General features: G+C 38.0%; 1 long non-coding RNA gene across 1 annotated transcript in view; it reads right to left on the bottom strand.

Moving 5' to 3' along the window:
* Positions 1–3,738: 3,738 nt before the first annotated feature.
* LOC307190333 overlaps positions 3,739–16,048 on the bottom strand; it is a 218,572-nt gene continuing 206,262 nt past the window's right edge. Inside the window, exons 4-5 of the long non-coding RNA XR_013829464.1 lie at positions 11,870–12,031; positions 3,739–10,685 (exon numbers count right to left, since the gene is read on the bottom strand). This is a non-coding gene — a long non-coding RNA (uncharacterized lncRNA). The remainder of the gene's footprint in view (positions 10,686–11,869; positions 12,032–16,048) is intronic.

The raw sequence follows: 16,048 nt of genomic DNA on the forward strand, positions 1-16,048 counted from the left end.
CTTGAATGATGGTCCATCTTTTAATCCTAGGAAAATGTTAAATGAAGTATCGAAATATTTAAGAGGCTAAAATCCATAATATTAATAATTTTATAATAACAAAGAATCTGCATATATAATACATTCCATATACTTTAAAATGTTTTATAGAACTTTTCTCTTAGATTAATTGCCTTATAACTTCAATTTAAACAATATAATTGAGTAATTAATTTAGACTTGCAGGTTTAAGTTGAGATGTTATGCAAAGTATTAGGCTATATAAGAAGATTTTAGGGGCACCATATTTTTAAATTATAAGAATTATTTAAGATGTATAAGAATTATTTAGTACTCATAAAGGTTCTGTTTGTGGAGTCATACAACTGAGTATTAGAAAGGAAACATAATATATTACCGCTACAAACTTAGCTTAACATAGTTAAAGTGTCTAATTAACTATATTCATAAATGGGAGCAAACATATTAATAAATGGGAGCAAACATTATTTATAGACACTTAAAAATTATTGTTAAAACTTATGACATGCAAATGATTCCATAAGATTTATAATTTGAACTTAATGAGGTGTTTGAGTTTATAAGTTAAATAAATTGAATATCAGTCAAAAATTTTAAACCAAAATTAATCTTTTCTATGTGCAGAAGCTCCCTCAAGAGCATTAAAACCCTTCATCTGAAAATGTTCAAATGTCTCTTTTTTGCCTCTTAACAATATCTTGGACAGATACTACTTCTGTTCATTATCAGTTACTAGTAAATGCAGTCCCATCCAGTGAATTTAATTTGTTTTAAAATTTCAATTTAATTTCCAATTTAATGCTCATCTCCAATCCTCCCTGCCCCAGCAACAGCAAAGTTTTAGCCCAAAGCACTGTTTTTTTCCTTCTTCCTCTATCCATGCCATTGGAGCTTCCCCTACCGGCATGGTGGGGGAACTAGGTCTTCTGTCCCAAAGGAAAGGGAGAAAAAATGACACACACTCCCTGTGAGGCTCGTGAACCATATTTATTTCTAGTCAATTCTTTCAATCCTAACCCAAGTCTTTCTTCCTTTTAGTAATCATTTTATACACCCACTAGTCTATACAGCATGTTGTTGTGTGTATGTATGCATGTGACATGATTGGGGCAGACAACTCTGAGGAAGTACTTGACTCCAAATAATTTTAGCTTTCTTTTGGAACCTGGGGTACTTGATTCCTCTTTTCCTCAGTATGAGTTTCTAGCTGCCAATTAAAGGGCAATAGGAAGAAAACAGAATTTGAGCAAATGTTGACTATCTCTGAACGGTAGGATCATTGATCATTTTTACTTTTATGTTAAGAAGATTTTTAAAACTGGCATTCAAAATAGATATAAAACTTGAGCTCTTTTTATAATAGTCACAGAAATTGTATACATATTTGGTAAAGTATGAAAGCATTTTAACTTGAAGAGGAAGAACAACATTTTGTATACTTTGAAGTTGGAAGATGCCTTTTCTTGAATGTCTTCTAAAGAGACTCTTGTGATTTGCATCTTTGCACTCAGCATTCAAACATTCCCAAGGGTCTAAAGTGCCTTTCAGGGATCTGAGGTGATTATTTTTGAGAAGGAAACTGTGAGGGGAAACTTCTAATGGGACACAAGGAAGCAAAGTAGTGATATCCTGACTGAAGGGCTAGCAGGTTGAAGGCAAAGGCTGAAGTGTCCTTGAAAGGAGCAGCTAAGTCAGCTTCTCCAGGCTTCTCTTCATCAGGGTAAAGGATGTGGAAGAATCAAATTCATGGTCTGACAGGAGTAGAAATTTGAAAGCAGAAAGAATGGGATGAGGACAATAAGCACACCTAATATGTCCCTGCAAATTTCTCATCTCCTGTGGATGGACTCCATGACATGAGGGTTACTTCCTGTCTTGTTTTTCAAGTGTCTTGTGATCCACACTAAGGGGGACTGGAGGAGAGACACAGGGACTGGCTGATGTCAGAGGATAAAAGAGAATGACATGTCAGCAACACAAACATTAGTTTCTGCTTCTGACTGGCTCTGAGTGTGAAAATGTCAGAACTGGGCTCTGCCCTGAGATGCTGAGGAGGTGTGATGTTAGTGCTGATGACACAGATGGAGTCAGCAAGAAGCTTTGGCAGCAGACTCTCCAGCACAGCTCTAGCCTTCTTTTGGGGCCTGTGATGGCCAGAGTAGCTGTTACAGAGATGTCTGAACAAAGCTTCACCTCTAATCTTGTGGTTTCCAGTTGTAGATCCAGCTGTTCAAGAAGCTGGTGTGAGCTGATGCCTAAAGTTAGAATTTGTCCAACACTTTGGGGGAGCATTGAGTTGTAGTGGGGAAAGTACTCAACTCTAAATTAGAATTGTCTGATTACTTCACCATCTCCTTCCTCACACTGTGAATGCCTTGAGGCAAGAATAACATTCACTATCTTTGTATCACCTGGCACAAAATAAGTGGTCAGTAATAGCTTTAAAAGTAATGAGTAAACTTCCTAAGAGGTGGCAATGGTTGAAATATTGGCTTTCAGATTTACTCTATGCAGTATCTGTGGCATCGCTGTTTTCCTTCTTTGAAAACCCCTTGGGGAAGTCATTTGGTATTATCAAAATTTGGGGGAAAAATGTGATATATTTTGGTCTTCCACGTAGTCACTTACCAGAGTCATAAAATTGCCTCATACTAAGAATAAGTGTTAGTCTTTTTTGCACTGACAGTGTAAGGGATGGGCCAGTTCATCAGCTTTAACCTAACAACAGGCCACGCAGTCCAACTTGTCAACATTAATGTGTATTCAAAAGTCACATTCAGAGAATTTTCCATTGGGGGGAATTTGAAAGCTGTGACTTTTATGGAAATAAAAATAATGCCACTGGGCTGATTACTTTGTACACCCCTGCTCCATTCCTAAGGGTTGGAAGTTAACACTTCCCAAACCACTAAAAAAAAAAAAAAATTTTTTTTTTGGTGGGAGGAGATCAATAATTACTGACTAGGAGAAACTCCTCTCTTCTCCCTCCTCCTGTGACTACTTTGGGAATAAGGGTTTTTTCTCCTTAATAATCTCAAATGATTTGGTCACTATTTTTTTTAAGTTAATTTTTATTTTATTTTGGAGTACAGTTGATTTCAATGTTGTATTAGTTTCAGCTGTATAGCAAAATGATTCAGTTATACATATATCCATTTTTTTTCAGATTCTTTTCCCATATGAGTTCTTACAGAATATTGAGTAGAGTTCCCTGTGCTATACAGTAGGTCCTTGTTGATTATTTTATATATAGGAGTATGTATATGCTAATCTCAAATGCCTAATTTATCCCTACCCCCAACCTTCCCCATTTGGTAACAATAAGTTTGTTTTCAGAGTCTGTGAGTCTGTTTCTGTTTTATAAATAAGTTCATTTGTATCACTTTTTTAGATTCCACATATAAGTGATATATAATATTTGTCTTTGACTAACTTACTTCACTTGGTATGATAATCTCTAGGTCCACCCATGTTGCTGCAAATGGCATGATTTCATTCCTTTTTTATGGCTGAGTAATATTCCATTGTATATATGTACCAAAACTTCTTTATCCATTCCTCTGTTGATGGACATTTAGGATGCTTCCATGTCTTGGCTACTGTAGATAGTGCTGCAATGAACATTGTGGTGCATGTATCTTTTCAGATTATGGTTTTCTCCAGATATATGCCCAGGAGTGGGATTGCTGGATCATATGTGTCACCATTAATGGTATTATGCTATGGTTTCTCAGGAACAGCAAGGACTAGCACTCATAGGTAGAGTAGTCAGCAACTTCATAATGCCTTTGGTCTTGAAGTGAGTCTTCAGCCTTGGCCAGACAAAGCTGATGAACTGTGTCATGGAATTGCTCCTTTAACTGTACTCTGATTACACAGTGAGACTGGGAAGAGATAATGAGAATTGAGAAGAGGTGTTGCAAGTCTAAACAGTGGATAAAATTCCAGAAGCCAAGGCTTCAAGGAGAAAAAGAAATGTGTCAGATCTTGGTACATTAAATTCTTCTTGCAGAAGCAAGAAGAACTACAACCCTGCAGCTTGCAGAACGAAAACCACAATCGCAGAAAGATAGACAAAATGAAAAGACAGAGAACTATGTCCCAGATGAAGGAACAAGATAAAACCTCAGAAAAACAACTAAATGAAGTGAAGATAGGCAACCTTCCAGAAAAAAGAATTCAGAGTAATGATAGTGAAGATGATGCAGGACCTCGGAAAAAGAATGGAGGCAAAGATCAAGAAGATGCAAGAAGTGTTTGACAAAGACCTAGAAAAATTAAAGAACAAACAAACAGAGATGAGCAATACAATAACTGAAATGAAAAATACACTAAAAGGAATCAATAGCAGAATAACTGAGGAAGAAGAATGGATAAGTGACCTGGAAGACAGAATGGAGGAAATCACTGCCATGGAATAGAATAAAGAAAAAAAGAATGAAAAGAAGTGAAGACAGCCTAAGAGACCACTGGGACAACATTAAATGCACCAACATTCACACTGTACGGGTCCCAGAAGGAGAAGAGAGAGAGAAAATATTTGAAGAGATTATACTCGACAACTTCCCTAACATGGGAAAGGAAATAGCCACCCAAGTCCAGGAAGCAGAGAGAGTCCCAGGGAGGATAAACCCAAGGAGAAACATGCCGACACACAGTAATCAAACTGACAAAAATTAAAGACAAAAATTATTAAAAGCAACAAGGGAAAAATGACAAATAACATGCAAAGGAATTCCCATAAGGTTAACAACTGATTCCTCAGCAGAAACTCTACAAGCCAGAAGGGAGTGGCATGATATATTTAAAGTGATGAAAGGGAAGGACGTACAACCAAGAATACTCTACCTGGCAAGGATCTCATTCAGATTTGATGGAGAAATCAAAAGCTTTACAGACAAGCAAAAGTGAAGAGAATTCAGCACCACAATACCAGCTCTACAACAAATGCTAAAAGAAATTCTCTAAGGGGAAACACAAGAGAAGAAAAGGACGTACAAAAACAAACCCAAAACAATTACGAAAATGTTAATAGGAACATACATATTGATAATTACCTTAAATGTGAATGGATTAAATGCTCCAACCAAAAGACACAGGCTCGCTGAATGAATATAAAAACAAGACCCATATATATGCTGTCTACAAGAGACCCACTTCAGACCTAGGGACACATACAGACTGAAAGTGAGGGAATGGAAAAATATACTCCATGCAAATGGAAATCAAAAGAAAGCTGGAGTAGCAATACTCATATCAGATAAAATAGACTTTAAAATAAAGAATGTTACAAGAGACAAGGAAGGACACTGCATAATATCAAGGGATCAATCCAAGAAGAAGACATAACAATTATAAACATATATGAATCCAACATAGGAGCACCTCAATACATAAGGCAACTGCTAACAGCTATAAAAGAGGAAATCAACAGTAACACAATAATAGTGGGGGACTTTAACACCTCACTTACACCAATGGACAGATCATCCAGACAGAAAATTACTAAGGAAACACAAACTTTAAATGACACAATAGACCAGATAGATTTAATTCATATTTATAGGACATTCCATCCAAAAACAGCAGATTACACTTTCTTCTCAAGTACACCCGGAACATTCTCCAGGATAGATCACATCTTGGGTCACGAATCAAGCCTCAGTAAAATTAAGAAAATTGAAATCATATCAAGCATCTTTTCTGACCACAACTTTATGAGATTAGAAATAAATTACAGGAAAAAAATGTAAAAAACACAAACACACGGAGGCTAAACAATATGCTACTAAATAACCAAGAGATCACTGAAGAAGTCAAAGAGGAAATCAAAAAATAACTAGAGACAAATGACAACAAAAACATGATGACCCAAAACCTATGGGATGCAGCAAAAGCAGTTCTAAGAGGGAAGTTTATAGCAATACAAGCCTATCTCAAAAAACAAGAAAAACCTCAAATAAACAATCTAACCTTACACCTAAAGGAACGAGAGAAAGGAGAACAAAGAAAACCCGAAGTTAGTAGAAGGAAAGAAATCATCAAGATCAGAGCAGAAATAAATGAAATAGAAACAAAGAAAACAATAGCAAATATCAGTAAAACTAAAAGCTGGTTCTTTGAGAAGATAAACAAAATTGATAAACCTTTAGCCAGATTCATCAAGGAAAAGGAGGAGAGGACTCAAATCATTAAAATTAGAAATGAAAAAGGAGAAGTTATGATGGATACTGCAGAAATACAAAGCATCATAAGAGACTAGTACAAGCAAATCTATGCCAGTAAAATGGACAAGCTGGAAGAAATGCACAAATTCTTAGAAAGGTATAACCTTCCAAGACTGAACCAGGAAGAAATAGAAAATATGAACAGACCAATCACAAGTAATGAAAGTGAAACTGTGATTAAAAATCTCCCAGCAAACAAAAGTCCAGGACCAGATGGCGTCACAGGTGAAATCTATCAAACATTTAGAGAAGAGCTAACCCATCCTTCTTAAACTCTTCCAAAAATTTGCAGAGGAAAGAACACTCCCAAACTCATTCTACAAGGCCACCATCACCCTGATAGAAAATCAGACAAGGATACTACAAAAAAAAGAAAATTACAGACCAGTATCACTGATGAATATAGATGCAAAAATCCTCAGCAAAATACTAGCAAACAGAATCCAACAATACATTAAAAGAATCATACACCATGATCAAGTGGGATTTATCCCAGGAATGCAAGTTTTCTATAGTATACACAAATCAATGATACACCATAATAACAAATTGAAGGATAAAAACCATATGATCATCTCAATAGATGCAGAAAAAGCTTTTGACAAAATTCAACACCGATTTATGACAAAAACTCTTCAGAAAGTGGGCATAGAGGGAACCTACCTCAACATAATAAAGGCCATATAAGACAAACCCAGAGCAAACATCATTCTCAATGGTGAAAAACTGCAAGCATTTCTTCTAAGATCAGGAACAAAACAAGGATGTCCACTATCACCACTATTATTCAACATAGTTTTGGATGTCCTAGCCATGGCAATCAGAGAAGAAAAAGAAATAAAATTGGAAAAGAAGTAAAATTGTCACTGTTTGCTGATGACATGATATACATAAACAATCCTAACGATGCCACCAGAAAACTACTAGAGCTGTTCAATGAATTTGAGTAAAGTTGCAGAATACAAAATTAATGCACAGAAATCTCTTGCATTCCTATACTCTAACAACAAAAGATCAGAAAAAGAAATTAAGGAAGCAATCCCACCCACCATTTCAACAAAAAGAATAAAATACCTAGGAATAAACCTACCTAAGGAGGTAAAAGACCAGGAGTCAGAAAACTCTAAGACACTGATGAAAGAGATCAAAGATGACACAAACAGATGGAGAGATATACCATGTTCTTGGATTGGAAGAATCAATATTGTGAAAATGACTATACTACTCAAAGCAATCTACAGATTCAATGCAGTCCCTATCAAATTACCAATGGCATTTTTCACAGAACTAGAACAAAAAATCTTAAAGTTTGTATGGAGACACAAAAGTCCCCAAATAGCGAAAGCAATCTTGAGGGAAAAAGTGGAGCAGGAGGGATCAGGCTCCCTGACTTCAGACTATACTACAAAGCTACAGTAATCAAGGCAATATGGTACTGGCACAAAAACAAACATTTAGACCAATGGAACAGGATAGAAAGCTCAGAGATAAACCCATGCAGCACCTAAGGTCACCTAATCTATGACAAAGGAGGCAAGAATATACAGTGGAGAAAAGAGAGCCTCTTCAATAAGTGATGCTGGGAAAACTGGACAGCTACATGTGAAAGAATGAAATTAGAACACTCCCTAACACCATACACAAAAATAAACTCAAAATGGGTCAAAGACCTGAATGTAAGGCCAGACACTATAAAACTCTTAGAGGGAAAACACAGGCAGAACACTCTTTGACATAAATCACAGCAAGATCTTTTTTGACCCACCTCCTAGAGTAATGGAAATAAAAACAAAAATAAACAAATGGGACCTAATAAAACTTAAAAGCTTTTGCACAGCAAAGGAAACTATAAACAAGACAAAAAGACAACCCTCAAAATGGGAGAAAATATTTGCAAATGTACCAACAGACAATGGATTAATCTCCAAAATATATAAACAGCTCATGCAGCTCAATATCAAAAAACAAACAACCCAATCAGACAATGGGCAGAAGACCTAAACAGACATTTCTCCAAAGAAGACACACAGATGGCCAGGAGGCACATGAAAAGCTGCTCTACATCACTAATTATCAGAGAAATGCAAATCAAAGCTACAGTGAGGTATCACCTCACACTGGTCAGAATGGGCATCATCAGAAAATCTACAAATAATAAATGCTGGAGAATATGTGGAGAAAAGAGAACCCTCTTGCACTGTTCGTGGGAATGCAAATTGATACAGCCACTATGGAGAACAGTATGGAGGTTCCTTAAAAAACTAAAAATAGTATAACCATATGACCCAGCAATCCCACTACTGGGCATATAACCAGAGAAAATGATAATTCAAAAAGACACATACACCCCAATGTTCATTGCAGCACTATTTACAATAGCCAGGTCGTGGAAGCAACCTAAATGTCCATTGACAGACGAATGGATAAAGAAGCTCTGGTACATATATACAATGGAATATCACTCAGCCATAAAAAGGAATGAAATTGGGTCATTTGTAGAAACGTGGATGGACATAGAGACTGTCATACAGAGTGAAGTAAGTCAGAAAAACAAATATCGTATATTAATGCATATATGTGGAATCTAGAAAAATGGTACAGATGAACTGGTTTGCAAGGCAGAAACAGTGACATAGATGTAGAGAACAAACATATGGACACCAAAGGGGGAAACGTGGAGGGATGAACTGGGAGATTGGGATTGACATATATACACTAATATGTATAAAATAGATAACTAATAAGAACCTGCTGTATAGCACAGGGAACTCCATTTGGCTCTATAGTAGAAACTAACAGAACATTGTAAAACAACTATACCACAATTTTAAAAAAAATTAATGAGATAATGCTCTGTTTTAATGGTCCTTCTGAGTCAATACCAAAGAGTCATCCTCTAGACATTTTATGACAGTCAGGAAAATGGATGCTTTTAATCCATGAGACTGGCTCTTAGTCTAAGCAAATTTGTGGAGATGAAATGGATTCTACAGGTAAAACATTACAACTGTATTTTAAAGCAGAGGACACACAGGACCAGAGCTTGTAAATGGCTTGTCCACTACTTAGTGCTTAGGTTATGATAAGAATCTAGTTTTCCAGTCCATTACTTCATTCATAGTACTTGCTGATTTCCACCTTACAAAAATGGTTCATAACACTGCACAGATTTAAAAAAAAATCAGTGTGATATTTATTCTCTCAAAAGGCAGGAGGTGGAAGTGTGAGAGGCAGGTAGTGGCATAAACAAGGGTTTGATAATCTGGGTTTATGCTACTTCCTAGCTATATAACCCCCGGTAAATTTGAAAACCTCTTCAAACCTAAGCTTCCCTTTCTGTGAAGTGGGGATAATGAGTGTACCTATTTCAGGGTTATGAGATTTAAGTCAGATAGTGCACTGCAACGTGCCGAGCACAGTCATTATCTTGTATGCACGTATGAGATGATGACTCAGTGTGTCCTGATTTATGCATTTGTTGACCTGTATACAGTGAGCATGCTTCATCAGTCTCTTCTTCACTGTCATGCCCACAGTGGCCCCACACTTGCTCAGCACTTGTTGGCGGTCCTCTATTAACAAATTAATGATAATTGGACAACTGACAGGAAAGGTGAGTGATGACTTCAGATATTTACTGATGAAATAATAAACACTTAGAACTTTAGAACTGCAGTGGTCTTTCCAAGTTATGTAGCTCAGTTCTGTATGAGATGGAAACGTCTTCTGCAGAATACTCCAGAGTTAAAAACAAATTAAAAAAATCCATCTAGATGTCTTAGTTCCCTTCCTCAATTCAGTCCAACCTTGTTAACGTCACAGCTAGCATTTACTGAGCACCTACTGTGTCCCAGGCACCGTATTATATTATGCTCCATATGTGTGTTCTCAGTGAATGCTCATGATAATCTTATAAAGTTCTGCCATTTTTGCCCCATTTTTAAAGATGTATAGACTGAGGTTCAGGGAGGTTAAACAATTTGCCTTTGGACACACAAGAGCACTATGACTTGAAGTATATTTGACTTCAAATTCTAAGCTCTCAACCACATCCCACACAAAGAATAAAGCCGAAATCATCCCCTCTGGATAATTCATCTGCCTCAATATGCCCGTTTCCGATCAATCAGTTAGATGAGATGCACTAAGGTTACTTTAAGGAGATTTCTCATGTAATGCCTTCCTTCTACCTGTGACAGATAGACATAACTTTGACTCATACTGTAACATCAAGCTAAAAAAAAACCCCAGGGCTTCCCTGGTGGCGCAGTGCTTGAGAGTCCGCCTGCCGATGCAGGGGACACGGGTTCGTGCCCTGGTCCAGGAAGATCCCACATGCTGCGGAGTAGCAGGGCCCGTGAGCCATGGCCGCTGAGCCTGTGCGTCCGGAGACTGTGCTCTGCAACAGGAGAGGCCACAACAGTGAGAGGCCGCGTACTGCAATAAAAAAAAAACCCAGACAAACAGTAACATAACTTTGCTTTTTTTTTTTAACTGTATATTTACATTCATCATGCTTTTTCCCCTTGACTCTAAGGATGATGATACCAAAGCATTGGGCAGAAATCCAAAGAGAAAATAATTTTGTCAATTACTTTGATTTTTCTAATTCTCCAAATATTTGACCTCAGGTAGCCCAAACATCCAGATAATTTACCAAAGCTGCATCTAAACACATGGTAACCAAACTGTTACTGAGCCATTTCGGCCAAATTGTTCAGCCCTGGCCCCAGAATGACTACAGAGTTTTGACCCTCGCTAATTCCACCACTGTATGGTTGTAGCAAGAGGGCCCATCTGCCTGATTCAGTTCATTTCACCTTGCCTTATTTCCCTCCTTTGGGTTATTACATTCTGCTGCTATGTCTGTAGGCACAATCTGAGTTTTAATATTTCCATCCAGCGGTTTGGGTGAGGCAATCATGGGGAGAAATACTTCTCATCCCAGGGTTCCACTGACCCTACCCCTTGGAATGCTGCTTCCTCCCTGTGGGGGAATGAGACATTCTCTCTCCCAAACTCTGGCCTGATATTGAAAACCTTTCCCTCACATTCCACTTCAGCCCCATTTTTTCATGCTATGAAAACTGTTTAATCCTCTTCTTCATAGCGCTCTTTGCTTCCTTGCCTTTATCTGCCACAGTAACATGTCAAGATAAATCTTAACACAATCTCTATTCTTTTCTTTGTGATTTTCTATCCTTGACATCAGGGTGAAGATATTTTTCTTTTAAAACAACTCCTGGCAATTCTCTGCCCTTTTGTTCTGCTTGGATCTGAGCACCCTGTCATTTCTTTGTGGTCCTCAGTTTTATTTTTGCTCTGGCATCACTGGAAATCATGGCGTCTCACTCAATAATGTTAGCTATGAGCTCTTATGAGCCAGTTTATCCTTCTCCCAGACAACTGCAGAAGAAACTCAAATTCCTCTCATGTTGCTGCATTTGGGCAGATCCTTGCAGCAGTGGAGGTTACTGATTGGATTTCAGCAACGTTCCCTCCCCATGTTTTCACCAACAAAGCTTTTCTTGCATTTTACTTCACTTGGATAGGGTCTCCTGGCTCTTTGCACCCTAGTTTAACATCCCTCAGTAACTGCTCAACTGCTCTTGAATACTTACGACCACCTCAGCCCTTCCTCAGAAGACCTTTTGGGTCCTGCATCCTGGGTTCCTTGGTTCCCCTTGGCCTGGCTCTTCTTCCTTCCCACGGGTTCACAGCATGGAGCCCGGGAACAGCTGAAGGAGCATTATTTGGGTTGGAAGGAGGAGACCCTTCATGCTCTGTAGTAAATGTGTGACATTGGGCAAGTTATAGCACTTCCTTGGGCCTTTGTTTTTTCCTTCTAAACACATGGACTAGATCAGATTATCTTTAAGGGGCCTTTCCTGCCGGCTCCCCATTTCATACACTGTGAAACGTTGGGGTCTTTTGAAAGTCCTGGAATATACTGCTCAGTGGAAAGTTAGTCGAATCAGTTGGCTAACTAGTAGTCCATAATGATAACAATTACATTTTATCATGATGGACTAGTTAGTAGTCCATAATGATAACAATTACAATTACCTCGATTTCTGATGAAGTAGACTGATGATTTTTTATGACACTCTGGTTAATACCACCTTAAGACACTGAGTGATTTAACCAGTTTTGTTTACTACCGTCTCCAGCCATTTCATATTATTTGGCCCATCCCTGACTAATGAAAAAGAGTTTCATTAAAAAATTCATTCATTCACTCACTCACTTATTCCTTACTTTGTTCACCAAAGGACAGTGCTAGACATTTTCCATATCCTCAAAGAATTTATACTCAAGCTAACTTAATTTCATGGGTTAAACTCTGTCTAGAAGCAGGGTCAAAAATCACAATTCTTGTGGTATTTTGAAAAGCAGAAATTAAAAAAAACACTCGTGAAAGATGTGATCCAATTCATTGGGATCAATATTAGGGGTTTACTTGGAAAGATTGGCCTCAATAGAATCTCAATTAATATGCTTTGAGTATGTTACTTTTTTTATTGATTTGACGAGGAACTGGCTGAATAGGTGTGTAATTCTGACACTACAGAATATAAGCTATTTACCTTTCAGGTAGATTTTTCTTAGACCTCTTCAAAAATAGAAAGGGGAATTCAGTAGAAAATATATGTGAAAATGTCCATTGACAGTAAAGCGTCACTATTATTATCATCTAAGCTGCCAGGATTTGGTAGTGGGGGAATAAAACTGTCAGATATGCCTGCAGAGTGTTAATCAATTACTCAACTATGGGGACAGAAGTCTGACCCATGTGTGCATCACCTGGTTCAAAAGATATACTTCTCTCCTTGGATAAAGGACAGCTGCTTAGTGTGGTGGCCTATATTGTAGAATTTGAGAGCCAAAGTGATTTTTATGGGTCAACAGCACATTTTCAGCACATAACTTTGACTTTGAAGGAAATGATCCAAACATGAGAGAGAAATGAAATAAGATCATTGGAAAGACATCAGGTGAAAATACTCCTTGCCTAAGTAGAGAGTAAGAAAATAACCACATGATAATTATAATCTTGCAAAAATAAAGCACAATTAAGCCCCCACTGTCTCTCTTTCCACCCCCCACCTCCCCCCATCCTATGCATATCTTGCCATAATCCTGGGCTAGGATTTCTCCACTCAGCCAGGCACACCCAGAGCTAATTTTGCTGACTCCTGCTTCTGAGCCTGTGTCCCCATCTTTTCTCAACAGCTGGAATGTCCTCTTTATTTCTAGTCATGTCTCTGCAACTCACGCTCTCCTAAAAGAACTCTGCAGGACATCCCTCCAAACTATTGCTTTTTTTGGATCTTGGAGCATCCTTCACAGATATTTGTCTCCTCTTGCCCCTAGACTTTAAGTTCTTGGAGAGGGAGAATCATCCCACCTCTTTATCTTTCCTTACCACATCTAGTCCTTTCTGTCCTGTCTTTTGAGCAGTTGGTGGGCAATATTTTTGACAGAGAAACAGTCTTCTGAGTAGAGCAGTTAAGTTTCAGCAAGATACAATCCCAGGCTATTCAGTGCCTTACAACGCCTGCCTATAGAAAGGAAAAGACATTTTGGGGTGACATTTGATCCCCTCATCGACTAGAAACACAAAGGAGTCTAAACGTCAACCAGGTTTTAGGTTACTTACAGGCAAGTTTTCTACTTCAGTGATTTCAGAAATCGGGTGGATTGTTCTTTGTCTCAGAAAGAATTCATTTTTAAGATGCTGATGGCCTCAGCTCTGGCTGGTGGCCAGCTTCAGGAAGTGTGGTTCACAAGCCGTCAAGGACTGTGCATACTCCACATTCCTTGGGTAATGCAATTCTGGACCCAAATCGATTCCAGAAGTCTGATCTTCCAAGAGGGGCCAATGCTCTGAGCTTGTTGAACAGTCCCTCCAGGCCACCCCCTGCCCAGCACCCAATCAGCCTGGAAGGGTTAAAGCAGCCAATCAAGGAGCTAAGCGAGCAGTTTGGTGAGACCAAAGTTGCAGGGATCTGAACAAGTTGATGAGCTTGGCAGTTTGTGTTTGAAGAATTTGTTTCATGTTTTGGATAAAGTCTGGGAATTTATCCTTCAAAATTCCTTAGATTTAGTAACATGTCAATGCACTGTGTTAATGCAAGGAGTTTTTCTTTTTTCTTTTCTTTCTTTCTTTTTTTTTTTTTAAGGTTAAAAGCCGCCTTCCTTTTTAAGTATGAGTAATCCATCCAAATCCTGCCTAAGGGAACAAAAGGGGTGCCGGTAATTTTCTCTTTCACAAAATGCAGAGACTTCCTCTCTGTCCTCTCCAAGTACTATTCTATGAACTGAAGGGAAATTACACTCCTCACCATTGAAAAAGAGATTATGCAAAACGAGAAGGTAAAGCCAATCACCATAATACAAATACAAATACCAGCTTAATTCTTGCATTGCAGAGCCCTGTGCCTTTTCTTTCCAGATGCGGGTGTATAAACACATCTACCTTTTTTTTTTTTTTTTTTAAGTTCTATTATCTGGCATTTTTAAGAGCTCACACAAAATAGAATCCTCAGTAGGACATCATACGCTCCAGCTCGGTACTCCAGATCTTACAAAACTCTCTTCTTTCTCTTAAACAGAGAGCATCTCCAGACAGTCTCCTCACTAGGGGCACCAAAACTCAAGGGCTGCTATTTCAGGTAGAAATTAACCAAATGGAAAATGATGAGAGGCAGAGGTGGAGTAGACTGTCCCAAACAAAAGTAATAGTTGGATAACATTGAATTTGGGGAATTATAAGCAGCTCAAAATGATTTGGTATCTAATAGTTACCACTCACAAAATAGTATGTGCGAAGCTCTGGGCAAAGTGCATTGCGTACATTATCTTTTACCTTACAGGCTTTGTGAAGACACCTCTAGTTATAAATATGGTCACTGAAATTGAGAGTGGGTAAATCATTTGTTCAAAGGCCAGACATTTAGTAAGGGATAGATATGGCATTCATACCCAGGTATATCTGGTTTCAACACTACTGGGGGTGAGGATTCTACCTGTGGAGTTCTGCAGAAGTCAGATGCCAGACAAGGGAATGTGGAATTTATCCTGTAGGCAATATATGATGGGAAGAGAATAAAGTTCTTTGGGAGGAAGGCATGATTAGATTAGTGTTTTAGAAAGATAACTTTGTTGGCCACGTGTAGGATAAATTGGAAGGGGGTGATTCCATATTTTTATTTAGTACTCATATTATTCTACTTTATATTAAAGTCGGCAGTTTTTGCAATTACTTTTCTGGTGGATAGGGACTATGTTTAATTCTTTATCTCTCTCACAACATACGGGAATGAAAGAATGAATGCAATTTTAACTTAGAAAATTTCTGTGTACAGCAAGGAGACCAAATAGCCACTTACCAGACTCCATTTGCTGACCCCTAAAACTGTCATCAATATAAATGAACAACTGGCACTAACTTTGGGAAGAAGCCTTATGAAGTATGAAAATACAGCTAATATTAGGAGAAAGAGTACTGAAATGAAAAATAAAACCTTAGTCTTTAGGAGACTTGGATTTGAATCCTAGGTCTAGCATTTGTTATGTGTGCTTAAGCAAGTCTCTTCATCTTTCTGAGCTAGAATTTTCTCATCTCTGTAATGAGAGTAATCTTTGAGGAAAGCACTACTGATTCAGACAAAGCATAAGGGGGGATTCCGGATACGTGTAATGCTTGATTTCGTGATCTAGACAATGGTTATATGAGTGCATTCACTCTGTGAAAAGTCATCAATTCCACATTTATGTGTATATTTTTCTGTATGAGT

This window comes from Stenella coeruleoalba (genome assembly GCF_951394435.1).
Source record: "Stenella coeruleoalba genome assembly, chromosome: 8".
In the NCBI taxonomy this organism is placed as follows: Eukaryota; Metazoa; Chordata; class Mammalia; order Artiodactyla; family Delphinidae; genus Stenella; species Stenella coeruleoalba.